General features: G+C 36.2%; 1 protein-coding gene across 1 annotated transcript in view; it reads right to left on the bottom strand.

The window, feature by feature from the left end:
• The window catches only part of CTTNBP2 (cortactin binding protein 2), a 90292-nt gene that overhangs the window by 55622 nt on the left and 19538 nt on the right, over positions 1-15132 (bottom strand). The gene's annotated exons all lie outside the window — the stretch shown is intronic.

The following is a 15132-nucleotide window of genomic DNA, read 5'->3' on the forward strand; positions in this document are numbered from 1 at the left end:
TATAGTCCATACAATTCACTACAGAAACCAACCGCTCCCCTTCTCAATTCCATACAGAAATATCAGTTTGGAGCAGTTTCACAAGTATCACAAAAATAACATCTTGTAAATTGGCTAATACACAGAGAGGAAAGGGAAGAAAAACATTCTAAAATAAAGTTTTCTATTTCTGTGTATTAAAATGATGCTAGTAAAAGATAGAAAAACACGCTTTGTGTTTACTGCAGTACCAAAATAAATATTTTTCAAATAAAAAAATTGACGGTATGTTTACATAAACAGAGATTTTCATAAGTAATAGCAGCCAAGCAGAGAGCAAAAACACCAAGGCATTTCTGAAATTAAGATACTTCTCATATCTGTACAGAAAAATCATATGTTTCTCCATACCATTATTTTAAAACATAATTATATTTCCAGACTACAGTACAACACTTTATTGTCATAACAAAAAATATTACATGATAAAGATCAGAGGTAGTTTGGCTTGACAAATTTTTAGTTCTTCAGCCCAATGTGAAAACAAGATCAGCTTCACAGAAGGTATTTTTAATACACAGTTCACAGGAAGGCCACAGATAAATACTGACTTCTAACAACCTTCATAGAAAATATTGTTCCAAAATCTCAGGCCTATTACCCATCTAATTTGGGGGGGAGGGGAAACCAAATCAAAACAAACAAACAAACAAAAAATACCCACCACAAAACCCCATCAGAAAGTTTGAATGATTTCTAAAATTTTGTTGTGGTGCTTTTGTGCTTGTACATATAACAGAGAGCAGAAGGAAGAAAGCCAAACCATTATAGCACAAATTGTGGAAGAAAATAAAAGCCCGTTACCTTAAAAACTAAATGTCACCAAAGCAGTTCTATAAATAAGTATGTCTCAAAAAATCAGAAAAAAAACCCCAACAGAGCAGAGAAACACCATCAGAGAGCAGAATCCTTCCAAAAGTGGATAAAATCTTATATCTGTGATTTGGTTCAAAGTCAGGGAAGAAGAAGTGAAAAAGAGGAAGAATAAGCCAATTCTGAGATAGAAAAGAGGAGGATAGGGCCTAAAGGTTACCAAATGGGTTAGTAGATCATTTGGAAAGCTTGAAGTTAAAATTGTAACATATGAAAAGGTCATAAAAGGTAACACACATTTTGGGGCATGGGAAACCAAAGAACATAAGAACTATGTTAGAAAAACTCTCCAGGGACTAACTACAAATAACATACCTTAGTGAATGACCAACTTTTCCTTATATATTGTCTACAAAATTGAAATGTGGGAAGGTGAAAAAGAATTTGACTGCAACAGAAATAAGTGTGCCTACATATTCTGATGCTTAAAATACTTCTAGTCTATTTTCCTATTTTGATAGTATAAATAGAACTTCAAGATACTTTTTATAAAAACAGGCCTTGGGGGCATAACTTCAGAAAAAGCTTACAGAGCTCATTCAGACTTAAAGTCTGGGTAGGCTTACAAAGTCAGGCAGTAATTCATTGAAGAGACAAAATAAGCTGATTTTTTATTAATTGCCTTGCAAATAACCCTTAATTAGTCTAAAAGTTTAATTCCTTAATGTTTAACTTAGATTTTAAAATTAAATAAAATAGCTAGTTCCAAAGGTAATGTTACAAAGCCGGGTGGGGAGTGGGGAGGGACTATATTCGTAGCTCCTGGTTCTATGTAGTGAAGTTACAGGGCAATACACAGCTTAGGAATTCAACCTTTGTGTAAAGGAAACAATCAAACCTAAAAGCCTGACCCTAAATAGATTAAAGTGCTAAGCAGCCAAACAAGATGACAAACTCAAGCAGGTCAAGTATTTAAATGGAGATGGAGGCACAATCCATATATAAATTATCAGCAGTGTAAAAGCCACTTAGTATATATTAAAAAAGAAAAAAAAACCAGTGAAATAATGGGTATTTTCCAGGTTTTTTTATGACCCGTGACCAGCTGTCCTCTTGGCAAATACTGTACATATGCAATATGAATGTATTCTTTGAAATGTTCTCTAACATGCATAGCGATTACCAGAGCAAGCAAGGTAAAGGCTCAATGCGCACCTGCCAAAATAGTAACGGGACTAAGCAAAAGATGAAACTATATAGAAGGGATGAACTCCCTCTGAATGAAAATCAAAACAATCTACTGGCATTAAGAATTAAAGTGGCTACAGGAAAATCCTAACCCAACCAGTAAAGTCAGCTCAGGATGCTTCCAACTCAAAAGGGAGTAAAATGTAAATGCAAACTATTAAAACAAATGTTTCTATGTTTCTAGACAAGGACTAAAAATAAAAGAATAAAATGATGGGATGAGGATGCATGATTTCAAATGAAGATACCAGAATAAAAGATAAAGCAGAAGCTTGGCAGAAGGGAAACAATGAGTAGTTCCCTAAAACTTCGGCAACAGACAAGGTAGGCTTGGGCTTTTTCACATGATTCCTCCAGCTCCTAAATAATATTTCTGTCCCTTTGCACTTCACTAAAGTACATCAGACGAGAGAAATAGAAATACTAGAATCAGAAAATTTTCTCTCTTACATCATCTTTCAGCACTGAATTTCAAGTCATAAGAGCTAGTAGCAAGTATCATGATATCTGTTTCTTATGGCACTCGTTATCTGGGGATGTACATTCTAATGTCATACGGTTAATTAATCCTTGAAAATAGCCTCTGCATAATTTGGTGGCTGCGCTAAAACAGCACTAGAAGCGTCTCATATATTAACTACAATTGCACAGCAATATATACAGAAAATTACATTTAAAATGTTGATTTGTGAATAATTAACTGAATGAATTTTCAAACAGAAAATTTTCAAAGCCAGACAGAATATGCACCCACTGCAGGAGTTAATCAGGACTGCTGCATTGTGAAAGGTACTATATGAATTTATAAACTGTCAGCTTTATTTTTCTGTACATAGCCATTTGCTCAGCAACTAACCTTTTAATGGAAGGTCTGAGATTGAAAGTATTTAAAGGTATAAAAAGATGTCCATGGGAAAAGAAACTTTTTGCAGCCTGTGCCAGTGGTACACAAAATTATGACTTCAGCTAAATCCTCCAAAAGGTAACTGTTAATGAAAACTGACAGTAAGACCACACAAATAAAGAGAAAATATCCAAAAACAAAGAAAAAAACCCCAAACCTTTAAATAGTTTACTAATGAAATTCACTACTGCAATAGAGTAAAAGCTTAAACATAAGTACAACAGCTTTTGAATTCAGTCCAGTAAGAACATCACATTTATACAGAGCTTTTAAATCCTTAAACAGGATCTGAAACATTAAACAAGGAGACTGAAATAAGAGGGCAAAACCCCAAAGTTTCTTTATGGACAGGCTGGGCTGTAGCATTATGTTAGATCACAGAATCAGAGAATGATATGGGTTTGGAAGGGACCTTCGAAGATCACTGTAGTCCAAGCGCCCTGCCAGAGCAGGTCCATGTGGAGCAGGCTGCACAGGAACGTGTCCAGGTGGATTTTGGATGGACTACAAGTTTATACTAAAAAAAAAATACAGTAGAACTGAAAAACACCTTCAGAAGGGAGTGTAAGATGATCAAAAGGTACAACACGGCTTCTCTTCAAGGAAGAGCTAATTAGAAACAGGAGTTTTCAGTGTGAAAAACAAGCAGGGAGAAACATGCCAAAGGTCTGCACCCTGACAGGACAAACAGCAATCGTCTTGTGATCTAATGAGGGAAATTTGAGTTGGACACAAATTCTTCTCGCTAAGAGCAGATAAGCACTGGAACGTGTTGCCCAGGGAAAATGTATAACCTCTGTCATTGGGAGATTTCCAAAACTAGATTGGATAAGGCCATCAGCAACCTGATCCATGTTTGACGTTAGTCCTGCCTTAAGCAGAAGATTGGACTGAACGATCTCCGGGGGTGCCTTCCAACCTGAATTACTCTATCATTAGCGATTTCTTCTAGGACTGTTATTCTGTACCTCGCAGATGCTAGCGATCTTCTCAAGTAACAAATGACAAAAATGGGTTCCCAGAGGAAGGAAAAACAACCAAATACTTATTGGTGGAAGAAGTCTTATGTCTTGCTTCGAATCATGAAAATACTGTATATCACCCAGAAATTAGAACTTTTAGTCTGTGATGTTTTCAAAAATGAAAAAATCAGCACTGAACAATCCTAGGGATTACAAGGGGAAGGTTTGCTCTCAAGCTTTCTCTCCTATGTCTGCAGCCAACAAGAATCTGGAGGATCAGGCTGTTAAGTTAAACCACTGCTTTTGTTACGCTCTCAGGGAGCCTGTCTCCTACCACCTACACCAAGACACCTCATTCACTCTTACACCAACTTTTTTCACACTATTCAAGTCACCTCACTGCATCTATCTGGGCACTTCCATCTCTCAAGCTGAGCCTTTGCAGTCGCTGACCCCATTTAATGACTGGCAGACGAAGACTGGAAACAGGGAGCACAGGGAGAGGAACAACAGGAGTGGAGGTGTCTGAACGATGGGCTGAGGGCAAAGCTGCAAATCCAGTATAAGAACTGCCCTGGAGTCAATTATTTCTTATGTTCCACTTCAGAAGAAGAAAAAAAATAATACCTATTTTCAGTTTCAATATTTTCAGTTTTCTATTTTCAATATCTATTTCAAACTGAGAATTATGAAGTCTAATTAGATTCCCTCCACCCCCGCTATTCAAAGAAGAATGTAAGAGGGCAGGGAGACCTTTAAATAGTATCCATTTACTGTGGACCTAAAGCTAAAAGTATAAAAAAAGCAAGGAAAACCAAATACAACCCATTAATATATAAATAAGAAATAAGCCAAATAAGGAAAAATAAAAAATGAATCACATAGTATGTTATACTGTTAGTTTTCTTTCAGTAATAATGTATGTTGATATAAGTTGCACACATTTGCCAAAATGAGTTTTCATAATCTGCTTACATAATCAGTAGCAGAATATATAAGCAACAGCATTTTTAAGTTTAATACTGCATTTTTCCCCCAATGTATCTCAGAGTTTCCTCTTCGTTTACCTGCCAAGTAAAGAGTTCAGCAAGTCCAAGTCTTCCATGCAGCAATTGATGATAAACATCAAAAATAGGACTGCGTGTCCTACGCTCCTCTGGAACAACGGAACTGAATTAAAGCTGCCCCAGAACCCTTCAACAAAATTTCCTTCCTTTCAAGAGCGTTTGTTCCTCTGGTTAATTTCCTTTTCCACATATACTAAAATTGTTTCAACAGATGTTGATAGCTTCATATAATATTTTCTCTTGACATATGTATTAGGGAGTGGTAAAAAGTTTTCTAAAACTAACCAGCACAGAAAAGGAGGCAGTAAAAGCTTATTTTATGTCTTATGTTAAAGATGAGGGTAAACCCTTCATCCTAAATAAAACTGAAAGGGTAATAGATTTTTAAAAAAGCAAGGTGGCTGAAAGAGAATGTGTTTATAAATCTTATTTAGTGGCATTTTACAGTGTCTTGAAATGATTTATTTAAGCAAAAGAGAATTATCTATGAGTATATACTCACAATAAGAGCAGAGCTTTCAGAGACACCTGCAAAACACCAGGGTGGGGGTGGAGGATGTGATGTCTTACTATGATTAATTAAGAATGACTCTTTAAAAAATACTAGCAATTTTGCTACACGACAGCATGTGGGGGCTTTGTTTGTTGTGGTGTTTTCGTTGGGTTTTTTTGTTGTTTTTTTTTTGGTTGGTTGGTTGGTTTTTTTAAAGCAGATGTAAATGAATGTTTTCAAAGTACCATATGAGATCCTACTTCCACGTAAAGTTTTAGAGAACAAACTAAAACCAGAGATGTAAACATCAATGACTGTTGAAGAAATGGTATCTTGCAGCACGATTTCTGTCAATGAACACGTGACGTTTAATTTCTCCTTACACTATTAACCAAATTCCTTTCTTCATCACTGTGACAGTACATACCTACGCAAAGTCTACCAGAGAGTTAGATTGTAATGAACTCAATATCACATGAAAAAATATTTAAACAATGTATTCAAACTGTCTGTTTCCACGTTAAGTGTCAAGTATCATAAGACAAAAATGTACAATTTAAGGATGAAAAAAATGGAAATTCTCTGCAGAAGATTGATGATCATAACAGGCTGCTAGTTCAAAAAGAGTGAAAACAGTAGAAAGAATTGAGAAATGGGAGGATGTAATTCGGCAAGTCAAACAAAACAACATACAGATTGATTATGCTCTGACAGACCTATGTAATTGTTTCATATTATAAAAAATATTTACAGATGACTGATCAGGATCATGAAAGAATTCAAGTCTTTCAGTAGAGGTACTAATAAAGGAAAGAAAATACACAAGTTTAGTTTAGTAAGGCCTAAATACTCACAAAACCCATTCAAAACTATCTTGGAGCAGTGTCTTGTAACAGCCATAAGCCCTGCAAATACATCAGTGAAACTCATTGCAGGGAAGTAGGTTGCATGGAAGTGGAGATACAATCAGTTTTTCTAGAAAAAAGCATCAACCATTTAAATAAGAGTAACAACAAAAAGCTGCATCATTCTCTCATTCACAACAGCCCATAGAACTTTTCCAAAAATTTGTAATTCACAAAGTGCTCCTTTCTCTCAGAATCACATAGCTTTACATCCAAGCTTTTCAAAAGCATTTTTCAAGGTAAAAAGAAAGCTCTGAATATAAGCCTGTATGTTGTTTTACAAGGCTATCCTCAGTAACCTCCGTTTAAGAAGTTATACAAAAAAATAATTTTAAGGCATAGAAGGTCAGATTTTACCTAGCAGCTAATGAAAACAACAGCAAACCAGATTTTCTCTATTTCATGCCAAGTATTCAAATATTAAAGTGTTTTGCAAAAAGCTGTAAAATTTCCTCTCCTCTGCACTAAAATGCAGACTTAACAAAAGCACAACATGTCTAAAAATTAATTCAAATCTCTCTGTGTATAGAAGGATAAACTTTTAATTAACACTTAAAGTCCTGATTTACAATATAACAGAAAGCACCGAAGAAGAATTATACAACCAAGGGAATGATCAAGCCTGAATTTCCTGTGGGGTCTGACTCCATAAAAAGTGAATATCCCCCCAACAGCACCAGTTCAGTACTCCCCCAATATTGTTAAGTAGCACAACCTGCTTCCATTTCTCCCTGTCACCTGACAAAAACCTCCACAAAAGACAGACATACACTTCCAATTCTAGTTTTCTCCCCTAGAGTAATGAAAATCCACTATTTTGAGGTTGCACATTTAAAAATGAAAAAGCCATATTACAAAGGTAAGATCAGGTATTAACAGATCAGTACCAACAAGGAAAAGCAATACAGTCACTATAAAATATTCTTCACTTCTTACAGATAGAAAAGGTGAAAGTTGGGCCTTGCACAAAGGAGAAAAAGCTCAAGTCGTGAAACAGCATGTGGTTTTAATTGAGATGAGCCATCCAGATGTTCTATATAAACATGACTTTAGACCTATTTTATGACAGCTGTGTTGACTGATGCCCAAACAGTTGAAAATTATAGGCCAGTATTTGGTAAGGAAGTATCACTGTTCGATGCTCTGATTACCTAACCACCCAGACATTTCTTTCTGAAAATAACACAGATTTTCATACCGATAATGAGTCTCAATGGATAGAGGAGATTGAGCTTTCCAGTTACTTTAAATAACCATTTGTCATCTAGGCTTTTTTGCATGTTAAAATTTATAGTTCAAATTCATGCAAATCAATTCATAGTTCTTTGCATGGAAATCTGTCAGCCATTCTGCTGAGGTACTGAAGGAAATCTGACTTCACCTCTAACCAAAAAAAAACAATTTAACCTCCACGCTTAGCAGTTTAAAAGTTTTTTCAGCTCAGTAGCAGACAAAACATAGCAAAGGCATAACAGAAAAACTTTAACTAAATCAATCTGTTTCTTTTTCATTTACAGCACTTAGATTTTCCTATTTCCAAGCTAGCAAAATCCCAGTTAAAATATCATCCCTTATTTCTGCATGGCAATGATGTGATTACCAAACTTTAATTATTTTAAGGAAAAGGCCTGCAGATTATGAGTTTACAGTGCAATCAACATGGGTTCACAAGGGGAAAGTGCTGTTTAACTAATTTGATATCTTTCTGTGATAAGGTCACCAGCCCAGTGGATGAAGGGAAGGCAGTGATGTAGTTTTTCTGGATTTTAGTAAGGCTTTTGATACTGTCCCTCACAGTATCCTTCTGGACATGTTGTCCCACTGTGGAATAAGCAGGTTCGTGGTGCACTGGGTGAAGAACTGGCTGAAGAGCAGGGCTCTAAGGGGCTACATCTGGCTAGTGACTGGTCATCAGCAGTGTTCCTCAGGGTTCAATTCTGGGGTCAGTTCTAATCAATATATTCATCAGCAATCTGGATGCAGGAGTGGAATGCACCATTAGCAAGTTTGCTGATGATACCAAACTGCAAGGTGCAGTTGACTCTCTTGAGGGACAAATTGCCTTTCAGAGGGATCTAGATAGATTGGAGCACTGGGCAATGATTAATGGGGCGGAATTTAACAGTTGAAATGCCAGATTCTGCACCTAGGATGGAGTACAAGGTGCAGTTGACTCTCTTGAGGGACAAATTGCCTTTCAGAGGGATCTAGATAGATTGGAGCACTGGGCAATGATTAATGGGGCGGAATTTAACAGTTGAAATGCCAGATTCTGCACCTAGGATGGAGTAACACCAGGCACAAGTATAAATGGCGAGAGGACTGGCTGGAAAGCAGCCCTGCAGAAAGGAATCTGGGGGTGCTGGTTGACAGCAGGCTCAATTCGAGTTGGCAGCTGCCCCAGCAGCCAGGAGGGCAACCCACCGGTCAAGAGAGGCAATATTCCTGCAGTATTCAGCATTGGTGTGGCCTCACCTCGAGCACTTTGCACAGTTCTGGGCCTCACAATTTAAGAAGGACGTGAAGGTCCTTGTTGCCATCCTCTGGACGCATTCAAAGCTAGTGAAAGAGCTGGAAGGTATGTCCTATGAGAAGCAGATGAGGACTTTAGGCTTGCCTAGTTTGGAGAAAAGGAAGCCAAGAGGTGACTTCACTGCTCTCTACAGCATCCTGAGTAGGTGAAGGGGAGAGGGAGGTGTTCAGCTCTTCTCTCTGGTATCCAGTGATAAGATGCACAGGAATGGTTCAAAACTGTGCAGGGGGAGGTTTAGACTGGACATTAGGAAGCATCTTTTCACCAAGAGGGTGGTCAAATGCTGGAACAGGCTTCCTGGAGAGGTGGTCTATGCCCCCTAAGGCTGTCAGTGCTTAAGAGGCATATGGATAAAACCCTTAATAATATACTTAAACTTGGTCAGCCCTGAATGGGTCAGGCAGTTGGACTGGATGTTTGCTGTAGGCCCCTTCCAACTGAAATAGTCTATTCTATTCTATTAACAATATATATTTATTTGAGGTAGAGTAAGAGAGTAAGAGAATTCAATGTTTTCAAATCATTTCCAGTATTCACTGGAAGGTAAATATGTATTGCCTCCAAGAAAAATTGTATTCTTGGTATTGCCCCTAGTGAAGAGGGTGAACAAACAATTAGATTTAACCAAATAAATTTGATTTCTAGAATGGAACATTTTAAAGTAAACAGAATACTCAACCACATTTAATAAAGGGCACAAACCCCAAAATATACAAACTTTAACGCAATTTTCTAGCTAGAACTGTCTTTGCAGATACCATTACCTAGAAGTCCCTGATTTCAAAATTCTCATGTATCAGCTTATATTTCCACAATACCTAGCTAAAAATTTTACTCTGCTATTTGAGAGAGAACTTACTAGAATCATTGTTGCTCTATTTTCTCAATTTTTCCATTTATTCGCACAAATGGAATGCTGGCTTTTATAAGAGACCTAGTGCCAAGTATTTTTAGTGCACTGCCAGGGCTTTTCAGACAGATGCCTTTCTCTGGGAGAATTACAGGTGGAAAGACCAATCCACCAGTCACACCAGCATCAAAATGGAGTGGGAGGGAGAAAAGCACAGGAATACGTACATCCGAGCATGACAGAAGTAATGAGTGCTATGTGAGTATTTTGACAAGTGTTGAATTTGTAAAGGCCTCCAATCAAATCTCTTGTCATATTCATAATTATTTTTGTAAAAATTACTACCATAATTTATTTGGAAGAACGAAGAACAAACCTTATACATTTTTTTCTTCAGCAACAGTAACATGAAGAGACACAAAGACAAAAGAAAGAAGTGTTATGTTATCAGTTGTACTTCAGTGTTACCCTCCACAAAATTAACTGTACCATTTATTGGCATAGAGCAAATGGCCTGTGTATGTTCTCTTAACCAAAAATGGAAAATTTCACTTAACATCATAATACAGATAGAATGACCCAGTTACATTTCTCATTGGCAGCAACATGAGTAATGATGGCAATCAGGTAAAACATTTTAAATAAGTCATGCTAACAATGAAGTCACAGTTGTATTATTCATAAAGATCACAGAAACTGAGAAACAGTTACATCACTATAATCTTGGAAATTTTTAGTATTATTTTTACAAATAGTGTGTGTATCTCTACTCACTAGTTTACGGTGGATTATGCAGAAAGATCTGCATTAATGGCTTCAAGCTCCAACAGGGCAGGTTTGGACTGAACATTAGAACAGAATTTTTCACAGAAAGAGTGGTCAGGCATTGGAATAGGCTGCCCGGGGAGGTGGTTGAGTCACCATCCCTGCACGTGTTTAAGAGCCATTTAGATGCGGTGTTGGGGGATATGGTGTAGGGGAGAACTTTGTAGAATAGGGTTGATGGTTGGACTCGATGTTCCCAAGGGTCTTTTCCAACCATTTATGTTCCATTGGTAACAATAAAGAGATTCAGATCTTATTTGAAAAACAAAAAGAGACTATTACCAGTTTAACAGTCACTGTTGGAAAGAACGGAGTAAAACAGCTGTTTGCAATGCAGGGCCATAGAGCTTTCATGTTAGAAAATTAGTCTTTTGGTTTCCTACTTGCAGTCTCCAATTTTAAGAGAGCCTGAAATAAGGATATTTACCTGAGTAGTGAGACTTAAGCTTAGTAAAATAAACATATACAGGACTGTTTTAATAAGGTTTACCAAAGTTTTGCTTTGCTCAATGCTTAATACCTCCCTTTGGCAAATAGCAAGTAACTACCACAAGAAGTGACGTAACACTGCTGAAAACCTGTTTTGTCAGTAGCTTCTAGAAGAGGCCTTTATGTGTGTCAAAATACCAGAACCCCTCAGATCAACAAAGTTAATCAGCCCAGGGACTGCTGCTGCTACATCCCCAACATCTATTGGAAAAGGTGAGAGTTTGTTCCATTCATAATGAAGTGCAAGAAAAAAAAAAGGTGTCACTTGAAGGAAAATCCAAATACAGTTCACTTGATACCTTTCATCACGCAAAGAAAAGTATTTGTTGTTAGTTATCCAAGCTTACAGAAGTATTACTACAAAAACCACTGAATATAAGGAAAGCAAATACTTTCATAGGTATCTGAAATGATCTTTTAGGTAAGAAACTACATATAGAGCCAACCTACCGGTACTACAAACAGTATTTCCAAATTATTACAGCATTGCCTCTGGCAGTATCAAGGAAAAGGTGTAAGACTGTCCTTTAATTTTACAATGTTTCCTGAATTTCAGCGTTAGGTTTTGCTGTCTTAAGCAGGCTTGGTCATTTTGTTGTCATGCAACAGAAGCTACTTTCTTACATTGTAACCAACCCTGCAATTCTAATAAATACAGGTTCACACAGATATTTACTGGAATAGTGTTATGTTCTTGAACTGTTTAGCAATAAAGCAGTATGTCAAAACACATCAGGTAACTTTAGAAAAATAAATTTAGCTGACATAATATAAACTAAAAAAAAAAGATATACCATACATAAAAGGATAGGAAAAAAAATTCTGAACATTCTTTAAGGTTGTGTGTAACAACACTTTCAATTAGGTGAACAAAGAGCATGCTGCATTACTTTATAGATACAGAAATCATTCCAAACCAAGCACTGAAAAAATCACTTCTTCTATTAACCTGTCTGAATTTTACTCATACCTCATAGTTTCCTTGCAATCAATTTTAAATAGCTCGCAATAGTGAAATAATATTTTTTGACAGCCAAATTCAGAAAATTACAATAAACTAAGTAACCAGAATCATTGGACAGGTAAAAACAAACTATATTTAAGAGCAGCCAAAATGCATAAGCAACCATAAATAAAGTCAAGAAATCAAAAGCAGTGCTCAGATGAATAAGGACACAAACTTCAGATCACTACCTCCCCAAAATTTAGTAAAAATTAAATTTTTGCAACGAAATTGCAGCATGCAAAAATGACAATGCAAACAAGGCATTATCTAACTTCTATTTCATGGTTCACTTCTGCCACCAAGGCCAACTGCCATCATACTGTCTACAATAACCTTCTGTTAGATACAGTTTAACATCTTCTGCTCCTCCTTCTACTTAATCACCATTTTTCAAAGACACCTGCTACAAAACAGGCTGCCAGAAACCTCTACAGCCACCTTCTGTGTGCTCTTAGTTCTATTCTGTGGTACGAGAGCGCCATGGGATTCGTATTTATAGGAGAATTTCAGATTTGCATTTTAAATTCACAACAACTTAGCATAATTACTGTAGGTAAGAGTCTTCATAATTTATAGGTGGTGTAGCTTCCTGTGAGAGATTACATTTAACATATAGGTAATTTTTCTACCTATCAGTCAATTTAATAAGAACTAAACTATAGGGACTCATTCCCTTTTTCCTAATAGCTCCCGGGTTTCTTCCCCTCTAACCCCAAAGTTCCTTCTAGAAGTACTAAGCCTTATCGTATAATTCTTGTTGACTTTGTGCAGTAGTTTTGAGATAAAAGCTTTATCCATACACAACTGACAATTATGGAGTTGGTAGTAATTCTATTTTAACATGTAACTTAGAGTACAGGCAAAACCAAGTATCACCCCATCACAAGATGCAGAAGACAATAAATACCATTAAAAGGACATGAAAAATCTAATCAATAAATCAGATTTTCTTAACTAAAATCTCTACCTGAAGTAGACAAAATCTGCCTTGGTCAAGTGAAGGAAGCTCTTTTGCTAGATAGAACTCACAGGAAGCAGAAAGGACAGATTAGGCAAGTATAGCTTGTGAGTATCTAAATGCTCTCCTTCCAAATATTTTACTTAATATTTATACGAATATTTTTTTTCAAGGAACAGATAATTCATTACTGAAAATGCTGAGCCAGGCATGAAATGCTCCACAATTTGTATAGTTATTCCAGTATCATTCTTGGTTACCCACCAAAATCCTAACATTGTTACGTAGTATACCATCGTGATAAACTATGATACACTCAGTATTTTTTTTTAATGTTGTTTGATCTTCAAATAAAGAGTTACACAAGTGGTACAGCAATATTTACACATGACAATTATCATCAAAATAATTAATGTTTTCAATGAGATTAAAATAAAACTACGTTATTCAGTATGTAATCATTGTCTGGTGAAACTGAAATACAAGTTTACTAATAATAGCCTTCCCCAATGCACAGCTCAGGACTTGAAATCAAACTAGCTTGAGCAGAAAATGCATTCTGCCCTTTGGGGAGAAAAAAACTCCAGAAGAGCATTTTACAATGACCCATCTGGCAATTTCACAAGCAAGGTCCATCTGTCTTAAATTCAAGAATGATCATAATGGTATAAAGCACTGGGGAATTTCTGGTTTTAGGAAGTGAACACAGGGGATACAAAGTTTTGGGTTTTTTTTAAATTCAGACCAAATCAACTCGTATTTCCTACTATATTTACAGAAACAATGCTGGAATAGGGCATTTATAGGTATACAGTGAATATATCAACAAGTATACAGTGACTGTATCAACAGTTATAGGTAGTGCAGCACAACAGGAACAAGTCTGTGGAGCAACACAATTGGTGCTGTTAGGTTTACACAGAGTCTGAGGATGGTTTGCGAGGCACGTCAAAGCAAAGCTCAGTGGGGACAGTTTCTTCAAAAGTGGGCTTTTGATCTGAATGCTAGGGTAGATTCACCCAAGTGGTTCACTCACACACACATTATAGATATGTAAAAAAATGGCCGTTATCCTAATGAATCCAAACATCTTCTAAGCCACCCATAACACTAGAATTTTCAAATAGCATGTAAGTACAAAGAAACAATTTTTTTATATTTCTAAAATGCAAGACTTTTCAAAACAACATTCAATTTGATTATTAGAAAAGAATGAAGCAGCGTTTTAAAGTAACATTGTATTATACCATTATAGCCTTGGAAACAGAGTGCCTTCCCATTGCAGCTAGTTATTTAAGAAGTTTCTGAAACAATCTGATAATTTCAAAACAAAAGATCTTAAAAATAAGCACTTTTTTTAAGACTTGCTTTAAACTACTGAATTTCTCATGGAATTCAGTACTGATATCCAAGTAGTTCTAAAATGACTAACAGGAGAGTTGGAACCTGAAAACTGGCATTCAACATACTGCACATAATCTATTTTAAAGAAACATTGCTTAATCTACACAGTAATAACTATACTTTCTAAAAGCTGTTCATCCCTAATTTAACGTCTTGTCTTTTAAAACTGGAAGCTTTTCAAGGTAAAGCCAATAGAATGGGTTATTAAACTTAAATGTGGCTATGAGGTGTAATTACATGATGCATTAACTTCTGTCTTTTGACCTATCTATTTCATTACATTAATACCCATACCTTCATTACAAAATTCAACCACGGTTCTTCAAGAACAGTGCCTTGCTAGGGGAAGTCAGAAATTATCTTATGTGGATTTTCAAATCAGAGATAATATAGAAAGTATGATTCATTCTCAGCTCCATTGATTAGCCTGCAGGCCTGTCAAAAGGCTTAGATTCAGGAAGATAAACTGTACTCACAATTTGGGCAGAACAAAATCCCACAGCAGAGATATTTTTCTTCTCATCTTTTTATAAACTTAGATAGTCTAAGTTAGATTCTCTTAGCAGCTAATTAACAAAGTCTGATCTTTCCTAATTCCCTATTCTACAGTTCATATATAGTGCTCAATAACAGACA

Source organism: Calidris pugnax, unplaced genomic scaffold, assembly GCF_001431845.1.
Source record: "Calidris pugnax isolate Ruff unplaced genomic scaffold, ASM143184v1 scaffold44, whole genome shotgun sequence".
Taxonomy (NCBI): Eukaryota; Metazoa; Chordata; class Aves; order Charadriiformes; family Scolopacidae; genus Calidris; species Calidris pugnax.